An 18,050-nucleotide genomic window follows, 5' to 3' on the forward strand; every position below is an offset into this window, starting at 1 on the left:
GATTTTGGAAAGGTGCAAAAATAACAGGGTTGTTATCATGGTGACTTTAATTTCCCTAATATTGATTGGCACTTGATTAGTTCCAAGGGTTTAGATGGGGCAGAGTTTGTTAAGTGTGTCCAGGACGGATTCCTGTCACAGTATGTTGACAGGCCGACTAGGGGGAATGCCATACTAGATCTAGTATTAGGTAATGAACCGGGTCAGGTCACAGATCTGTCAGTGGGTGAGCATCTGGGGGACAGTGATCACCGCTCCCTGACCTTTAGCATTATCATGGAAAAAGATAGAATCAGAGAGGACAGGAAAATTTTTAATTGGGGAAGGGCAAATTATGAGGCTATAAGGCTAGGACTTGCAGGTGTGAACTGGGATGATATTTTTTTCAGGGAAATGTACTATGGACATGTGGTCGATGTTTAAGGATCTCTTGCAGGATGTTAGGGATAAATTTGTCCCGATGGGGAAGATAAAGAATGGTAGGGTGAAGGAACCATGGGTGACAAGTGAAGTGGAAAATCTAATCAGGTGGAAGAAGGCAGCATACATGAGGTTTAGGAAGCAAGGATCAGATGGGTCTATTGAGGAATATAGGGTAGCAAGAAAGGAGCTTAAGAAGGGGCTGAGGAGAGCAAGAAGGGGGCATGAGAAGGCCTTGGCGAGTAGGGTAAAGGAAAACCCCAAGGCATTCTTCAATTATGTGAAGAACAAAAGGACGACAGGAGTGAAGGTAGGACCAATTAGAGATAAAGGTAGGAAGATGTGCCGGAAGGCTGTGGAAGTGAGCGAGGTCCTCAATGAATACTTCTCTTCGGTATTCACCACTGAGAGGGAACTTGATGACGGTGAGGATAATATGAGTGAGGTTGATGTTCTGGAGCATGTTGATATTAAGGGAGTGGAGGTGTTGGAGTTGTTAAGATACATTAGGACGGATAAATCCCTGGGGCCTGATGGAATATTCCCCAGGCTGCTCCACGAGGCAAGGGAAGAGATTGCTGAACCTCTGGCTAGGATCTTTATGTCCTTGTTGTCCACGGGAATGGTACTGGAGGATTGGAGGGAGGCAAATGTTGTCTCCTTGTTCAAAAAAGGTAGTAGGGATAGTCCAGGTAATTACAGACCAGTGAGCCCTACATCTGTGGTGGGAAAGCTATTGGAAAATATTCTTAGAGATAGGATCTATGGGCATTTAGAGAATCATAGTCTGATCAGGGACAGTCAGCATGGCTTTGTGAAGGACAGATCGTGCCTAACAAGCCTGATAGGGTTCTTTGAGGAGGTGACCAGGCATATAGATGAGGGTAGTGCAGTGGATGTGATCTACATGGATTTTAGTAAAGCATTTGACAAGGTTCCACATGGTAGGCTTATTCAGAAAGTCAGAAGGTATGGGATCCAGGGAAGTTTGGCCAGATGGATTCAGAATTGGCTTGCCCGCAGAAGGCAGAGGGTCGTGGTGGAGGGAGTACATTCAGATTGGAGGGTTGTGACTAGTGGTGTCCCACAAGGATCTGTTCTGGGACCTCTACTTTTTGTGATTTTTATTAACGACCTGGATGTGGGGGTAGAAGGGTGGGTTGGCAAGTTTGCAGACAACACAAAGGTTGGTGGTGTTGTAGATAGTGCAGAGGATTGTCGAGGATTGCAGAGAGACATTGATAGGATGCAGAAGTGGGCTGAGAAGTGGCAGATGGAGTTCAACCCGGAGAAGTGTGAGGTGGTACACTTTGGAAGGACAAACTCCAAGGCAGAGTACAAAGTAAATGGCAGGATACTTGGTAGTGTGGAGGAGCAGAGAGATCTGGGGGTACATGTCCACAGATCCCTGAACGTTGCCTCACAGGTAGATAGGGTAGTTAAGAAAGCTTATGGGGTGTTAGCTTTCATAAGTCGAGGGATAGAGTTTAAGAGACGCCATGTAATGATGCAGCTCTATAAAACTCTAGTTAGGCCACACTTGGAGTACTGTGTCCAGTTCTGGTTGCCTCAGTATAGGAAGGATGTGGAAGCATTGGAAAGGGTACAGAGGAGATTTACCAGGATGCTGCCTGGTTTAGAAAGTATGGATTATGATCAGAGATTAAGGGTGCTAGGGCTTTACTCTTTGGAGAGAAGGAGGATGAGAGGAGACATGATAGAGGTGTACAAGATATTAAGAGGAATAGACAGAGTGGACGCCAGTGCCTCTTCCCCAGGGCACCACTGCTCAGTACAAGAGGACATGGCTTTAAGGTAAGCGGAGGGAAGTTCAAGGGGGATATTAGAGGAAGGTTTTTCACTCAGAGAGTGGTTGGTGTGTGGAATGCACTGCCTGAGTCAGTGGTGGAGGCAGATACACTAGTGAAATTTAAGAGACTACTAGACAGGTATATGGAGGAATTTAAGATGGGGGGTTATATGGGAGGCAGGGTTTGAGGGTCGGCACAACATTGTGGGCTGAAGGGCCTGTAATGTGCTGTACTACTCTATGTTCTATGTTCTTCCAGCTTCTTGCTCCTCTTCCCCTTTTGCCTTCTTCCTTTCCGGTCCTAATGAAGGATTTCAGCCCAAAATATCGACCATTCATTTCCCTCGAGAGATGTTGTTCATTTTAAAGATATCTTTTTAAAGATTAGCTTTATTTGTCGCTTGTACATCGAAACATACAGTGAAGTGTGTCGTTTCGTGCCATTGACCAACACAGTCCAAGGATTGTCCTGGGGGCTGCCTGCCAGTGTCAGTTTGACCAGAACTCTTGAACACTAATCCACCTGTATTTTGGAACATGGGAGGCAATCAGAGCACCAGGAGGAAACCCAAGCGGTGACGGAGAGAATGTATGAACTCCTTACAGATAGCGGTGGGTATCGAACCCTGATTTGTAATCACTAACACCGTAACCATGCCACCCTGCTATGTTACCTGGCCACCCTATCCATTTCCCTATAGACACTGCCTAACCTGCTGAGTTCCTCCAGCATTTTGTGGTGTGTTGCCCTTTTCTCTCTTCTACCTTCTGAGGAAGACACAGGGCACCAGAAGCCTCGATATCCGTACTCTTCCCTGTTCTTCCAGACTTCTGAACCAATCACCTCTCTCATCTCCTTTTCCCAGTGATGTGAAACTTGGTCTCTTAATGCTGCATCTCTTGTTATTCTGTTGTTGACGCTGTTTGTTCGTTTGTTTGTGCTGTGTCATATGACAAGGGTGATCATGGTCTTTCCATGGCCATGATTGCTCTTGGCAAATTTTTCTACAGAAGTGGTTTGCCATTGCCTTCTCCTGGGCAGTGTCTTTACAAGACGGGTGACCCTGGCCATTATCGATACTCTTCAGAGATTGTCTGCCTGGTGTCAGTGGTCGCAGAACCAGGATGTGATCAGCACCAGCTGCTCAAACGACCATCCACCACCTGCTTCACATCACCCTGATCGGTGGGTTGGGGCTAAGCAAGTGCTACATCTTACCCAAGGGTAACCTACAGATTAGTGGAAGGAAGGAGCACCTTACACCTCCTTTGGTACAGACATATCTCCACCCCGCCACCAAATAGACCTGAAGCATTTCTTTTTTCTCTTCTTCGGGCTGTGCTACCATCTTGGCACCATTCTTTCCTACTTTCCTCCATTCTATTGTTTTGCGCTTGGACATCGATGTTGTATTTATTATTACAACGTGTGTGGCTGACTTCATGGGCTCCATGTGAGGAACGAACTTCATTGCATCTGGCACTTAGGGTGGTGATATGCAAACAGCTTTCTGGGCAACGTGAAGTCAGTGTGAAAACACTGGTCTGAAGTACCAGCTGAAGCTAACCCAGCAACAGAGTCAGGTTCCGAAACTGAAGTACTGCAGATGCTAGTATGTTAAATTAAAGCAGCAACTCAGGCAACATCTGTGGAAGGAGAAACAGAGATCAAAGTTAAAACTGATGTTTTGTTTCAAGCTTTACAGTACTGTGCAAAAGATTTAGAAACACGCACATACACGTGTGCACGTGTGTGTGTGTGTACCTAGGGTGCCTGAGATCTTTGCACAGCACTGTATTTGTCAATGTAAAGCAGAGAAGCAAGTTTGTAAATCTGGCGGGAGCAAACAAAGGATGTTGGGAATGGTGACCGTGGAGCGCCATGGGAGGGGTGTGGGACAGGTGGCAGAGAACGGGTGCCAGGGACAGGGGTGCTGACGCAACCTGCCTGAGACACCAGACAAGGTCATTTGATTCCAAACAATTGGTTTATATCTGATGCTTCCCTCTCTCTTCTCAGTGATTCCCCTCTCTCTGCCTCCTTCCCACTCTCTGTCCACCTTAGAGACCCATATTGGAATCAGGTTTATCATTGCTCACATGTCATGAGATTATTTTTTACACAACAGCATTACAGCACAGCACGTTATATTATTACAATACTGTGGAAAGGTCTAAGGCACCCTAGCCATGTGTATGTGCCTAAGGCTTTTGTAGAGTACTGTGTATGTTTGATGGAAACACTGGATTGTAGATATTCTCTGTGTCAGAGGTGGAACATCTCTTTTTGATGAAAAAACAATATTGGACTAATTAAGTAGATTTGCTGTAGCACTGGTGTTGGAGCATTAGATTCCCCTAGAAAGCAACAAAATGTCAAGGTTGAATTCAGCATTTAATAAGAGACTTCATTTTGATGATTTCCTGCAGCACCTGTGGAGGGAAATAGTCAGCCGACATTTTGGGTCGAGACCCTTCATCAGGTCTGGTTCAGTTCAGAAGGAAGGGTCTCGACCTGACTGTCCATTTCCCTCCATAGATGCTGCCTGACCTGCTGAGTTTCTCCAGCATTTTGTGTGTTGCTCTGGATTCCCAACGTCTGCAGAATCTCTTGTGACTCCATCAATGATTCCAACACACTACTTCCAGGTAAAATATATTCATCGTCGATGTTAGATAGTTTGAACCGTCATTTGTAGCAAATTCCTTGAGGGAAGGAAAGAAGCAATAAAGGATTTCATCTCCTTGCCTCCTTTTCTATCTCTTCCATGAAGTCCCAATGACAACCAATTTGTGCACAGTAAGCTCACATAGACAGCAATATTACACTCTCCAGATTTTTCTTTTAGCAATATTAAGTGTGTGATAAATGTCGATTAGTACCCTGGAGAAGAATTTGCTAGCTTTCTCTGAAAATAATGTGAGATTACTACTCATTAATGCAAATAGCTAATCAGCCAATTGAGTGGCAGGAACTTAATACAGGAAAACATACAGACATGATTAAGAGGTTCAGTTGTTGTTCAGACTAAACATCAGGATGGGGAAGAAATGTGATCTGAGTGACTTTGACTGTGGAATGGTAGGTTGGTGCCAGACGGGATGGTTTGAGTACTTTAGAAACTGCTTGATCTCCTGGGGTTTTCACACTTTATGGTCTCTAGAGTTTCAGAGAACTGTGTGTTAAACACAAGAAAAAAATCCAGTGAGTGGCAGTTCCGTGGGCAAGAGCATCTTGTTAATGAGAGAGGTCGGAGGAGAATGGCCAGACTGGTTCAACTATGCGTTGCAACAGTGGTGCGTAGAAGAGCATCTCTGAACACACAACATGTCGAACCTTGAAGCGGATGGACTACAGCAGCAGAAGACCATAAATACACATTCAGTGGCCACTTTATTAGGTACAGCAGGTACCTAATATAGTGGCCACTGAGTGTATTTCTTGGAATATATGTTACAGGATAGGTCTAATCTTGTGAGGGTTAATTTCTTTGCCCTCACTTAGAGGAAATCTCAGACAAATGGCTTAGTAAAAGTGAATACAATGCTCCATGAGCAACTTGTCCTGTAATTCATGGGAGCCGTAGGGAGAAAAGAACAAAGATTTCCACTGCTTTGAGAATTAATTGTTCTCAACCATCTCTTTTTCAAAGAAGGCCTTGGGGAAGGATCGCTTTGGTTAAAAAGACCATGCTTAAAATGTCACTGCACACAGCAAATGCTCTTCCCCCCCATCGTCATTAGTAAACTGGCAGAAGTATTTATCCCTTTGATTTTGTTGGCCGGAATGGTCAATGATGAAGAAGGCTGGTGCAGCCATTCACTTTTAGCCATGTGAAAGTCAGGGTGGGGCAGAAGCCCTGCAATATCATATCCAAGCTGTTTGTTGAAATCTGTAACAGATGCCACAAGCTCTGTATCTTTCTACATACCCTCCTATACACTGTCAGAACTTTATGGTGTAGGGTAATGTAGAGGGTGGGAACACGTGCATAACTCACGACTGCCGGCATTGACTTGGAGTTCACTTTGAGAGGTTGGTCTGACGTGATGATGTAATAACGTGAAGTTTTTACTGCGTTTTATATTCTGTGTTTGGTTGACAATAAGGGAGTTGTTACAACTTAAAATGCCTCTGCCATTTTATTTGTGAAAACCTACAATACCACCACGACACCAGGCATGTTGGCTACTGGCTTCCTCGTTCAGACGTGGTGGGGGGTACAACCATCGTGTTACTACTGCTAGGCATGTCTAATGGAAATGTCCATGTGAAAAATAAATTAACAAAGAATTATGCAAAGGAAGACATGGATGAATTGCAGGGATAGGTTACACAGACATTTTCTTTACTCTGGAATTGGAATTGGTTTATTATTGTCACAGTGAAAAACTTGTCTTGCATACCATCCATACAGATCAATTCATTAGGCAGTGCATTGAACTAGTACGATAAAGTGTAGCAGCTGAAGCAAAAGAGCAGTGTAGCTAGACAAACGGCAAGATCATAATGACAACAGGACTAGAAGAGCTGCACAGGGGTCTTCTATCAGATTAAGCCTGATAAAGTTCATTAAAATAATGAGCTGGGGATAAGGACAGATTATCCATTTATCCATATTTTCTTACAACATAGAACGAGGCCATTTACCCCATACGATCTATGCTAGCTCACAGAGCGATCCCAGCCTCAACTAGATCTCCCTGTCATCTCGGCTCCCCACGTTCTCAGCTACACACCTGGAACAGTTTTCACTGGGCAATCAGCCTCCTGCCCAACTCATCTTTGGCGTGTGGGAGGGAACTGGAACACCTGGAGGAAACCCACATGGCAGTAGGGGAGAACGTGGAAACTTCGCACGGTCCGTAAACGCCGCACAGAAAGGGCGCACGGTCAGAGCTGGACCCTAGTAACTGGAGCTGGCAGGTGGGAGCTCACTGTGCCTTGATTTGGTGCCATTCAAGACTGGTGGAACCCTGCAGTAAGTCTAGAATCAACCTCACACACCCAGATACAAAAGAGATCACCAAAAGCTATACAAAGTAGGGAGTTTCTGTCTTCTTTGAACTCACATACTGCCCCATACATCCCCCACTACAGATCCCTCTAAGGCAGACCAACTCAAAGGGTACCCACCCCGGCCAGCAGGTAGATGTACAGCAAAACTTTGCTCCTGAACAACCGCTTCCCAAGCAAAACAGGCAAAAACCTCTCCCAGTTCCCCCTCCCTCTCCCTGCCCGGTCCCCCTCTCTCCCTGCTAGGAGCCCCACTCTCTCCTCCTGTCGGGTCCCCCTCTCTCCCTGCTAGGAGCCCCACTCTCTCCCCCTCTCTCCCTGCTAGGAGCCTCACTCTCTCCCCCTGTCGGGTCCCCCTCTCACCCTGCTAGGAGCCTCGAATGTTTAACATTCCCCAAATGTTAAAGCCATTCACAAATATTTAATATCACTGACAGGTTTGACAGTCAATGTGCCTGGAGGCACATCCTTGTCGATCGGTACCACTGTGTTTACGCAAACAATCAGTTGCACTGAGTGAAGCCTTGTCATTGTGCTGGGCCTTGCTTAGTGCTCAAGGAGCCAGGTTCCTGTGGTAAGATTGTGTCGGGCACCACTCTGGAGTTATCTGGATTTAGGCCGGATGATCAGCGAGTTGGGGCAATGGATTGATCTTGTGCCTGGCTCCCCACGCGTTTTGATGCTAGCCAGAGAGTAATAAATCTGTGGAATGCTCTGCCACAGACTGTAGTGGAGATCAAGTCCGTGCGTATATTTAAGGCGGAGGTTGATCGTTCCCTAATCAGTCGGGGCATCAGAGGATATGGCAAGAAGTCAGGTGTATGGAATGGAGTGGGATCCGGGGTTAGCAATGATAGAATGGTGGAGCAGACTTGATGGGCTGAATGGCCTAATTCTGCTCCTATGTGTTATGATCTTACGGTCTTAGACTCAGTAACTCAAAGCATCCTTGGTGAAAACAAATTGAAATTCTGGGATATTCTCAAGAAAATTTGAACATCCCTATCATAAAATAGACATGAAAGTAAATCATAGATTGTGCATTATCTTGACAAATTGTGGTTTAATGTGCTTTACTGCAGTAAATAAAGGTCACTGGACTAGCATTCAGTAATTTTGATGAAGAAACATGAATTTACATCCTACCGCACCATCAGGAGAACTTCTACTTCTTCTTCTTAAGCCCATCGACCCAAATGGGGCATAGGCCACCAAAAGAAGCTTGCCGGAGTCCTCTGTCCTATAGGTCGATTGGCTGTACGGCTTCCATTTTCACCACACAACTTCACAAGTGAAGATCCTTCCTCTCCCAGGGATGAGGTCTTTGGAGCTTCTGTTGGCGTTTCTCTAGCTCTGGGTTTTTATGGGATGGGGTTGCTAGCCTCACGCCCAACCCTCCTCCTCCTGCAGCCGGGTTTTGGACCATCCGTGACAAAGCTAAATTAAAGTATTGGTCTATTATTGTCACATGCACCAAGATAGAGCGAAAAGCTTGTCATGCATACTGTTCATACAGATCAAAAGCATTACACATTGAGGTCGAATAAGGTAGATCTATAACAATGCAGAATAAAGTGTAAAAGCCACTGAGAAAGCACACAAAGCAATAAAGTGCAAGTTCACACTGAAGTAGATTGTGAGGTCAAGAGTCCATCTTATTCTACAAGAGCTTATTCTACAAGAGTCTGACAACAGTGGGATAGAAGCTGCAGCTTTTGTATCTTCTGCCCAATGGGAGAGGGGAGAAGAGAGATTGTCCAGGGTGGGTGTGGCCTTCGATTAAGTTGGCTGCTTTACTGAGGCAGCGAGAAGTGCAGACAGAGTCCATAGAGGGGAGGCTGGTTTTTGAGGGTGCTAAGATGTGTCCACATCTCTGCAGTTTCTTGTCTGCCATGTGCAGAGCATTTGCCACGAAATGTTTATGCACCTAGATTGGATGCTTTTTATGGTGCACCAATAAAAATTAGCAATAGTCGACAGGGACATAGCAAATTCCTGAGGAAGTAGATGTGTTGGTGACCTTTCTTTCTGTAACATCATCATTGTTCGACCAGGACAGGTTATTGGTAATGTTCACTCCAAGGAATTAACTAACTAATTAAATGAGTAATGATGTTAAACTACAAAAAAATGCTAGTTTTGGTTATGGTAACTGTGAAACCATTGCGTTGTCATTAAAAACCCTATCGTGTCATCTATTTCCACTGAGGTTGAGTGTAACTTGAGGTCATGGGTTAAAGGTGAAAGGTGAAACATTTGAGGGGAACTTCTTCACTCAGAGGGTGGAGAGAATGTGGAATGAGCTGCCAGAGGAATAGGTGGATGTGAGTCCAATTTCAACATTTGAGGAAAATTTGGATAGGCAGGTGGATGGGAGGGGTATGGAAGGCTATGGTCCAGGTACAAGTCGATGGGACTAGGCAGAAAAATAATTTAGCATGGACTAGATGGGGCAAAGGGTTTGTTTCTGTGCTATAGTGTTCTATGACTCAATGATTCCATGTCTAATTAGGGAAGGAAACCTGCCATTCTAACTTGGTCTGACCCATAGGTAACTCCAGGTTTACCAATGCATCTATTTATTTATTTATTTATTTAGAGTTACAACACAGAATTTGCCCTTCCGGCCCTTCGAGCTCCACCTCCCAATTAAACCCACATCTAATCACGGGACAATTTTCAATGACCAAGTAACCTCCAAACCAGTGCGTCTTTGGACCGCGGGAGGAAACTGGAGCACCAGGAGGAAACCCACGTGGTCACGGGCAGAACGTACTGACCCCACACAGAGGATGCTAGGGTGAATTCTGAACTCCAATGTCCTGAACTGTAACTACGGTGGTGCCCGATATAAATTGGCCCTTAATGGCCTTTCGAAACACCCTGCAAAGCCTGGAGCTTGGGACAATTCGGCAGAGATATTAAACACCGGCTTTCCCAGTGGTATTCAGATCCAGCACGAATTGATTAAAGAAAACAATCTATTCTATCCTCTTAATGGCAGAGTCAGGCCACACAAGAGTATTGTAGCAGCAAGCTGAGCTCTGACATTGCTAAATCTGTTCATTATTGACACCACTCAGACTTCACAATACAATGATGAGCACTGGTGTTTTAATTAGATGCATTTTGCGTATATTATTACCTTGTGTAAATTAAGAGAGATGGGAATAAGCTGGCCATTATGACCGGTAGCTTTTAAAGAGCATTTTATGTCTGGGTACAGTTGTGATTAGCGGTCAGCTCTGCTGGTGGACTGGGTAATACCTGTCTCTCAGCCTGCAATTTATCCCAACTTGTACTCATTTGCAATTCATGGAGAGTTTTTATGCAAATTGACTGCTGTATTTTGCCAGCATAATAACCATGACAGCACTTCAAAAGTAATTCCTGTACTGTAATGTGCTTTGTGATGTCCTCAGGATACAGTAAAATACCAGATAAATATAAACCCTTTCCTTCTTATCAATTAGCATCGGCACATATGCATCAATACTGTTGTGCTAAGTGGCTGTGTTCGTTCTCTCGAATATTTGGATGGAATTAGTAATGTTATCAATTGACATTTTTAGATGAGAAGATCATTGATGTATGTAGTTAGCAGCAGAGTTATTTTAAATAAGTTGTTCGAGGATTTACTAAGAGCTAATAGGTTGTAACGCTCAGGGTGGATTAGACATGCTGGGACTCCGCTCTCCAAGGCCAAGGCCAAGAGGTGAGCAGGTTGAAAATCACACCATAATCTGATTCTGACTTCAGTGCTCCCATGGGGAGGTGGGGGTGGGGAATCACATACTGGTTTGTCGCTGAAATGATCAGGTTTGCTGAACATATTTTTCGAGAGACAGACTTTGATAATAAATGCATTTTAAATCTTTGAATCTCTGTTTTTGCTGCCACTGGTTTGCTTTGCCTTCTGCCATTGTACATGCGAGAGCTGAACAGATCTGCAGTTCCCCTGCAAATTTCAAGTTTACCCGATTACTTTCCTATAAAACCCCAGTTTAAGAATTGAAATTCCACCCCAGCCAAGAAAAACAACTGATCTGCTGAGTACTTCTCTTATTTTCTGTTCTTATTTCAGTCAGAGCACTGGGGATACCAGACAGGATACTGGAATGTTCCTCTTGTGGGGTATGAGAAGGCAGGGATGTCTCCAGTGTCCCTGTCGATGACATCTGCAGGAAGTGCATCTAGCTGCAGCTCCTAACAATCCACATTCGGAAACTGGAGCCAGAACTGGACGAACTCTGGATCATTTGGGAGGTCGAGATATTGATCGACAGGGCATAGAGGGAGGTAGATATACCCAGGTTGCAGGAGATGTAACTGGGTGACTGTCAGGAAGGGGAGTAGGGGATAGGCAGCCGGTATAGAGTACCCCTGTTGTTTTACCCCTCAATACTCTCAATAACTGGTGTGTCACTTTGGATACTGTTAGGGGGGTGAGTATGGTAATGACCTAGCAGAGGAAAGCTGCAGTGGTCAGGTCTCTGGCTGTGTGGCTCAGAAGGGAAGGGAGGGGGGAGAAGAGGTGAGCAGTAGTGATAAGGGATTCATTGCTTAGGGGAACAGAGAGGAGGTTCAGTGGATGAGAATGTGATTCCCAGATGGTACGTTGCCTCCCAGGTTCCAGGGTCAGGGACACCTCGTGTTAAGTCCACAGCATCCGGAAGTGGGAGGGTGAGCAGCCAGAGGTAGTGGTCCATGTTGGTACTGATTAAGAGGGGTGATGAGGTCCTGAAAAGTGAGTACAGGGAGTTAGGTGCTAAGTTAAAGAACTGGACCTCCAACGTTGTGGTCTCAGGCTTGCTACACATGCCACGTGCTAGTGAGGCCAGAATTAGGAAGATCATACAGTTTAGATAGATAGATAGATACTTTATTCATCCCCATGGGGAAATTCAACATTTTTTCCAATGTCCCATACACTTATTGTAGCAAAACTAATTACATACAATACTTAACTCAGGAAAAATATGATATGCATCTAAAATCACCCTCTCAAAAAGCATTAATAATAGCTTTTAAAAAGTTCTTAAGTAGTTTACTTAAATACATTGAGTCCTAACCCCGGCACTTTAACATACCTTACTCCTGGCGGTTGAATTGTAAAGCCGAATGGCATTGGGGAGTATTGATCTCTTCATCCTGTCTGAGGAGCATTGCATCGATAGCAACCTGTCACTGAAACTGCTTCTCTGTCTCTGGATGGTGCTGTGTAGAGGATGTTCAGGGTTTTCCATAATTGACCGTAGCCTACTCAGCGCCCTTCGCTCTCCCTTCCAGGGAAGGTGGGATCTGTACAGAAGGGATGGTTTGCACGTGAATTGGAGGGGGACTAATAGCCTTGCAGGAAGGTTTTCTATTGCTGGGTGGTGATGGGGGAGGTGGTGCTGGGGTTAAACTAGAGTTGCAGGGGGGTGGGAACCAGAGTGCCAGAGCAAATAATGGATTGATTGTGTGGAAAGATGCTGTCAAGCCTACATTCAATACAGTGCAAAAGTCTTGGGCATCCTAGAATTTTATATGGTGTCAGATAGTAAGGCCTCCACAAAGGTCTGATCTCAACATCATCGAGGCTGTCTGGGATTACTTGGAGAGATAGGTGCTAGCAAGACTGCCAAAGCATGCAGAAGAACTGTAGCAAGTTCTTTAAGATACTTGGAACAACTTACCAGCTGATTTTCTTATAAAATTGCATAACAGTATACCTGAGAGAATTGATGCAGTTTTAAAGGCAAAGGATAGTTACACCAAATATTGATTTAATTAGTTTTTTACTGTTTACTAATCTTTATAGTAATTTTTTAGAAACTTTTCATTTCATTACTTTTGAAAGTACCTTCACTTCATAGTATGTTTTTACATGTGCCCAAGAGTTTCTGCACAGTATTGTACAAAGTCAGGAATCAAAAGGTTGGGACTAATTTCTGTGTTGTGTATATTTCATGAAATGATGACATTGTAGACTTGGTTGCAGGAGGGGCTGGACTGGCAGCTCAATGTTCCAGGGCTTGGTTATTTTATAAAGTCTTTTTTTCTTCTTCGGCTGTCCATCGACTTTTGATGACGACTGAGGCCTGGGCAAGGTTGTATGGAAGACCGGCAGTTGCCCAAGCTGCAAGTCTCCCCTCTCCACGCCACCAATGTTGTCCAAGGGAAGGGCATTAGGACCCAAACAGCTTGGCACCGGTGTCGTCGCAGAGCAATGTGTGGTTAAGTGCCTTGCTCAAGGACACACACGCAGCCTCAGCTGTGGCTCGAACTAGCGACCTTCAGATCACTAGACTGACGCCATGACCACTTGGCCACATGCCACGTTTTATACAGTACATGACAGAGAAGGAGCAATTAAAGGTGGAAGGGTGGCATTACTGGTCAGGGGAAATGTCACTGGAATGTTCATACAGGACAGACTGGAGAGCTCGTCTAGTGAGGAACTGAGAAATAAGAAAGGGATGACCATGTTAATGGAATTATAGACCACTCAACAGTTCACAGGATTTAGAGGAGTAAATTTGTGAAAAGATCACAAGAAACAAGGCTGTGATCATAGGTGATTTTAACTTTCAACAGATTGACTGGGACTCCCATGATGTAACAGGTTTGAATGAGATAAATGTGTCAAATGTTTTCAGGAATGTTTCCTTAATTAGTACAGAGAGGTCCTAACTAGAGAGAGTGCAACACTAGGTCTCTCTCCTATTAGGGAATGAACCAGGGCTGATGATAGGAGTTTGTGTACAGGAACACTTCGCTTTTAGTGATATAATGCCATTAGTTTCAAGGTAATCATGGAGAAGGATAGGTCTGGTCCTCAGGTTGAGATTCTAAATTTGAGAATGGCCAATTTTGATGGTATTAGAAAGGATCCGGCAAGTGTAGACTGGGACAGGTTGTTTTCTGGCAAAAGTGTACTTGCTAAGTGGGATGCCTCCAAAAATGAAATTTGGAGAGTACAGAGTTTGTGTGTTCCTGTCAGAATAAAAGGCAAAGATAACAGGGTTAGGGAATCTTGGATTTTGGGAGATATTGAGGCCCTGGTTAAGAAAAGAAAGGAGGTGCATAGAAGGTATAGCAGGTAGGAACAAATGAAGTACATGAGGAGTATAAGAAATGAAAGAGAACACTTAAGAAGGAAATAAGGGGGGCTAAAAGAAGGCATGGGGGTTGTTCCAGCAGACAAGGTGAAGGAGAATCCCAAGGGCTTCCACAGATATATTTAGAGCAAATGATTTTAAGGGACAAAATTGGTTACCACATTGCAGGAGGATGTAAAGACTGTGGAAAGGGTACAAAGGTGGTTTGTCAGGCTGCTGTCTGATTAGAGAGTACTTACAATAAGGAAAGTTTGGACAAACTAGGATTGTATTCTCTGGAGCATCGGAGACCGAAGCAGTATACAGAAGTATGAGAGGCATAGGTAATGTAGAGGGTCATAGTCTTTTTCCCAGGGTGGAAAATACCAAATTCCAGAGGGCATAGCTCTAAGATGAGAGAGGGAATGTATAAAGAGGATATGCGAGCCAAGTTTTTTTTCTCTATCACGTTGCCTAGCAGTGCATTCCAGAACGTGGTACAGGTATGGAACACATTGCTAAGTGAAGTGATAGAAGCTGACACAATAGTAACAATTCAGAGGCATATGAATGGACAGGAAATGGAGGGATGGAAACGATGTGCTCGCAGATGGTATAGCTTGGACTGGCATCATGGTTGGCGCAGACATCCTTTATTGTACTGTTCTATGCTCTTTACCATTTAGCTGAGAACATAGAACATAAAACACTATTAGCGCTGTACAGCCCACGATTTTATGGTGATCTTATAACCTACCCTTCCCTCCTGCATAAACCTCCAGTTTTCATTCATTCATGTGGCTATCTAAAAGTTTCTTCAATGTACCTAAGCTATCTGCCTTTACCACTACCCTTGACAGGGAATTCCATTCACCTACCACTCTCACTGTAAAAAATACTTACCTCTGAATCCCCCCCCATATTTTCCTTCAAATACCTTAAAATTAAGCACCCACTTTAAAAGGCAGCTTTGATTTAACACCTCTGACAGTGGCGTATTCTGTCAGTGCTTTATTGATGTGCCAACCTAGATTAAGTATTCAAGTCTCTGGAGTGGGGACCAGCCACGCATACTATCTCAGATTTATTAGTGAGCCAAGGTTGATTTTCATTTTCACATGGCTTTGAGCTTTTTAAAAACTGATGTGGCAGCTCTGTTTAAATTACACTTTTCTAGTCAGTTTTAACTCTGTTACAAACATTGGAGAAAGTCTTGCATTATATGAAAAAATGCAGATGCTGCAAATCAGAAAAATAAACAAAATACTTGAAAAAGAAGTCAGGTAGCATCTGTGGAAAGTGCAACAATCGAGAGTTCAGGTCTAGAGACGCAATGATGCTTATTATGTAGGTAAGTGTAGAAGCTCCTCTTCATAACAACGATGTCAATTCTTCAGAGGAATGCAATGAGTGGAGGATAATTGCAAATTTTCTGCATAAGCTTGACCTGAGCTACTTGTAGCTGACAGATTCCCAGGTCTGATTTACAGAGGAGTTCATCCATTCATCTCCACAACTTACAGCTGCCACTGTCTGCAACCTTGGTACACAACAGGGTTCCTAAACAGCAAGATAACCCCCCGATTAGTTCTAATCCATCTATACCTCATCTGGATCCATCTTTAGATTCTTTTATTGTTTCACTCTTGCCCAAGAGATTCAAGTGCTAAATACATTGAATCCGGTCAGTGAACCATCTTCAACCATTCTCTCAATCAGTGCATTCCAAGTACTCACCACTCACTAGGGGAAGAAGGTCCCTCTCATATCTCCTCTAAATCTCTTTCCCTTTAACTTTTGGTTAAGTGACAAAACAGACCTGTTCTGAACTCCAGGGACAGACCTTTATCAATGTACTACAAGCAGGAACATTCATGCACTCTCTGTAGTTTAAATGGGACAGAATCAGAAAATTTTTTCACTAGCCACGAAGTATCAGTTGGAAGTTAAATTGTGTACAGGTTTTACTTCTCTAAGACTAGTTCTCGTGTATAATTATGTAATCTATAATGTCGTGACTTCAGAATGATCCCTAACACCAAGAGGACCTTATCAAAGGCTTTACTGAAGTCCATGTAAATCACATCTACTACTTTGCCCACATTGTTACTTCTGTTACATCTTCAAAGAATTCAATCAAATTGGTCAGGTAGGATCTGGTCTTGAGAAAGCGAAATTCTGGAAGAAAATCATAAGCAGAAGAGTTTCTGCAGCAAATCATAAGCACAACAGATTCCTGAGGAAGAATCATCTCTAACTGGTGATCAATGATGATTAATCCTCGCCCTCAGAATCTTTTCAATATCTTCCTTTTCACTGATGTTAGGCTCACAGGACTATACCTACTAACCTTTCATATGCTGTCTTTCTTGAAAAGCGAGAATATGTTTTTGGCTCTCCGGTCATCTGGTATCCCACCTGTGTCTACCAAAAATTTAAAAATCTCAGACAGAACCCCAGCAGTTTTTTCCCTTGCCTCCTGTACTAGCCAGCAATAAATCCCAACTTATCCTGGGGATTTATCCGGTGTTATACCCACCAAGATATTGAGAATCTCCTCTTTGTCTGTGGAGATATGCACCAGGATTTCACTCAGCCTTTCGTGGAGTTCTCCAACAATATGGTCTGTTTCCTCTGGCAATACTAATTAAAATAACATTGGCCAGGTCAGCTTTGAACAGTGTTGTAGATGACTGTGTCTCTGACTAAATTCAAAATAAATTTATTTTCAAAGTACATATATAGTTGTAGAGTCATAGACCACTACAGCACAAAAACAGGCCCTTCAGCCTATCCAGTCCAGTCTAAGTCAATCTATTATTCTGCCTTATCCCATCGACCTGCATCTGGACCATAGCCCTGCATACCCCGCCCATCGATGTACCTATCCAAATTTTTCTTAAATATTGAAATCAAATCCACACCCACCACTTCCGTTGGCAGCTCGTTCCATGCTCTTACCACTCTCTGAGTGAAGAAGTTTCCACTCATGTCTAAAGTTCCCTCTAACTTATTTTGCAGCTGCGTGGACCAACCATTTCTTAAAGCTGGAAGTGTTTACATGGCCTGAAATCTGTGCGGCACTTGAACTTTCTTTTGTAATGTGCATATTATGATTATTTGGAGTGAAAATTGAACAATCATGTTCCTTTGATTTTATTTATTAATTCAAGGGTTAATGAAATACAACAGTAGAACAAAGAAAATCTTTCACGTTTTGTAAACTCTTTCTTGTCTGTCTTTATCACAAATCCATTTTCTATAAACACTGTCCAAATTAACTTTGTATCCAGATGAAAGATACTTCTTAATCCTCATTAGATCATCCAAATGTTCCACTTCTGGTCTGTTTCTGGATTTACATTTGATTGAATTCATCAGACTGAATCCACGTTCGCAGTCAGCACTACAAGCTTGAAATGTTCCAACAATGTCAGCAAGAATTGATAGCTCTTCAAATGATTAATTTCTAAGCACGTAGTTTAACATATCAGTGAATGTTTTAATTGAACCCCACTTAACTTTCTCAGAAATGACAAATTTGAAATCACAGTATTGCTGCAATACTTTTGAGGCAATGCTTTTGTCAAAGTTTGTAATAGTAGCTGAGTATAGCTGAGGATACAACATTTTCTTTTCCAAATTCAAAATTGTTTGCATTTGCAATAGCAACAGGGTCAAAAGCTTGACTCATCATCAGAAAATCAGTTATCCAAGTGAT

Source organism: Hemitrygon akajei, chromosome 8 (assembly GCF_048418815.1).
Source record: "Hemitrygon akajei chromosome 8, sHemAka1.3, whole genome shotgun sequence".
NCBI lineage: Eukaryota > Metazoa > Chordata > Chondrichthyes > Myliobatiformes > Dasyatidae > Hemitrygon > Hemitrygon akajei.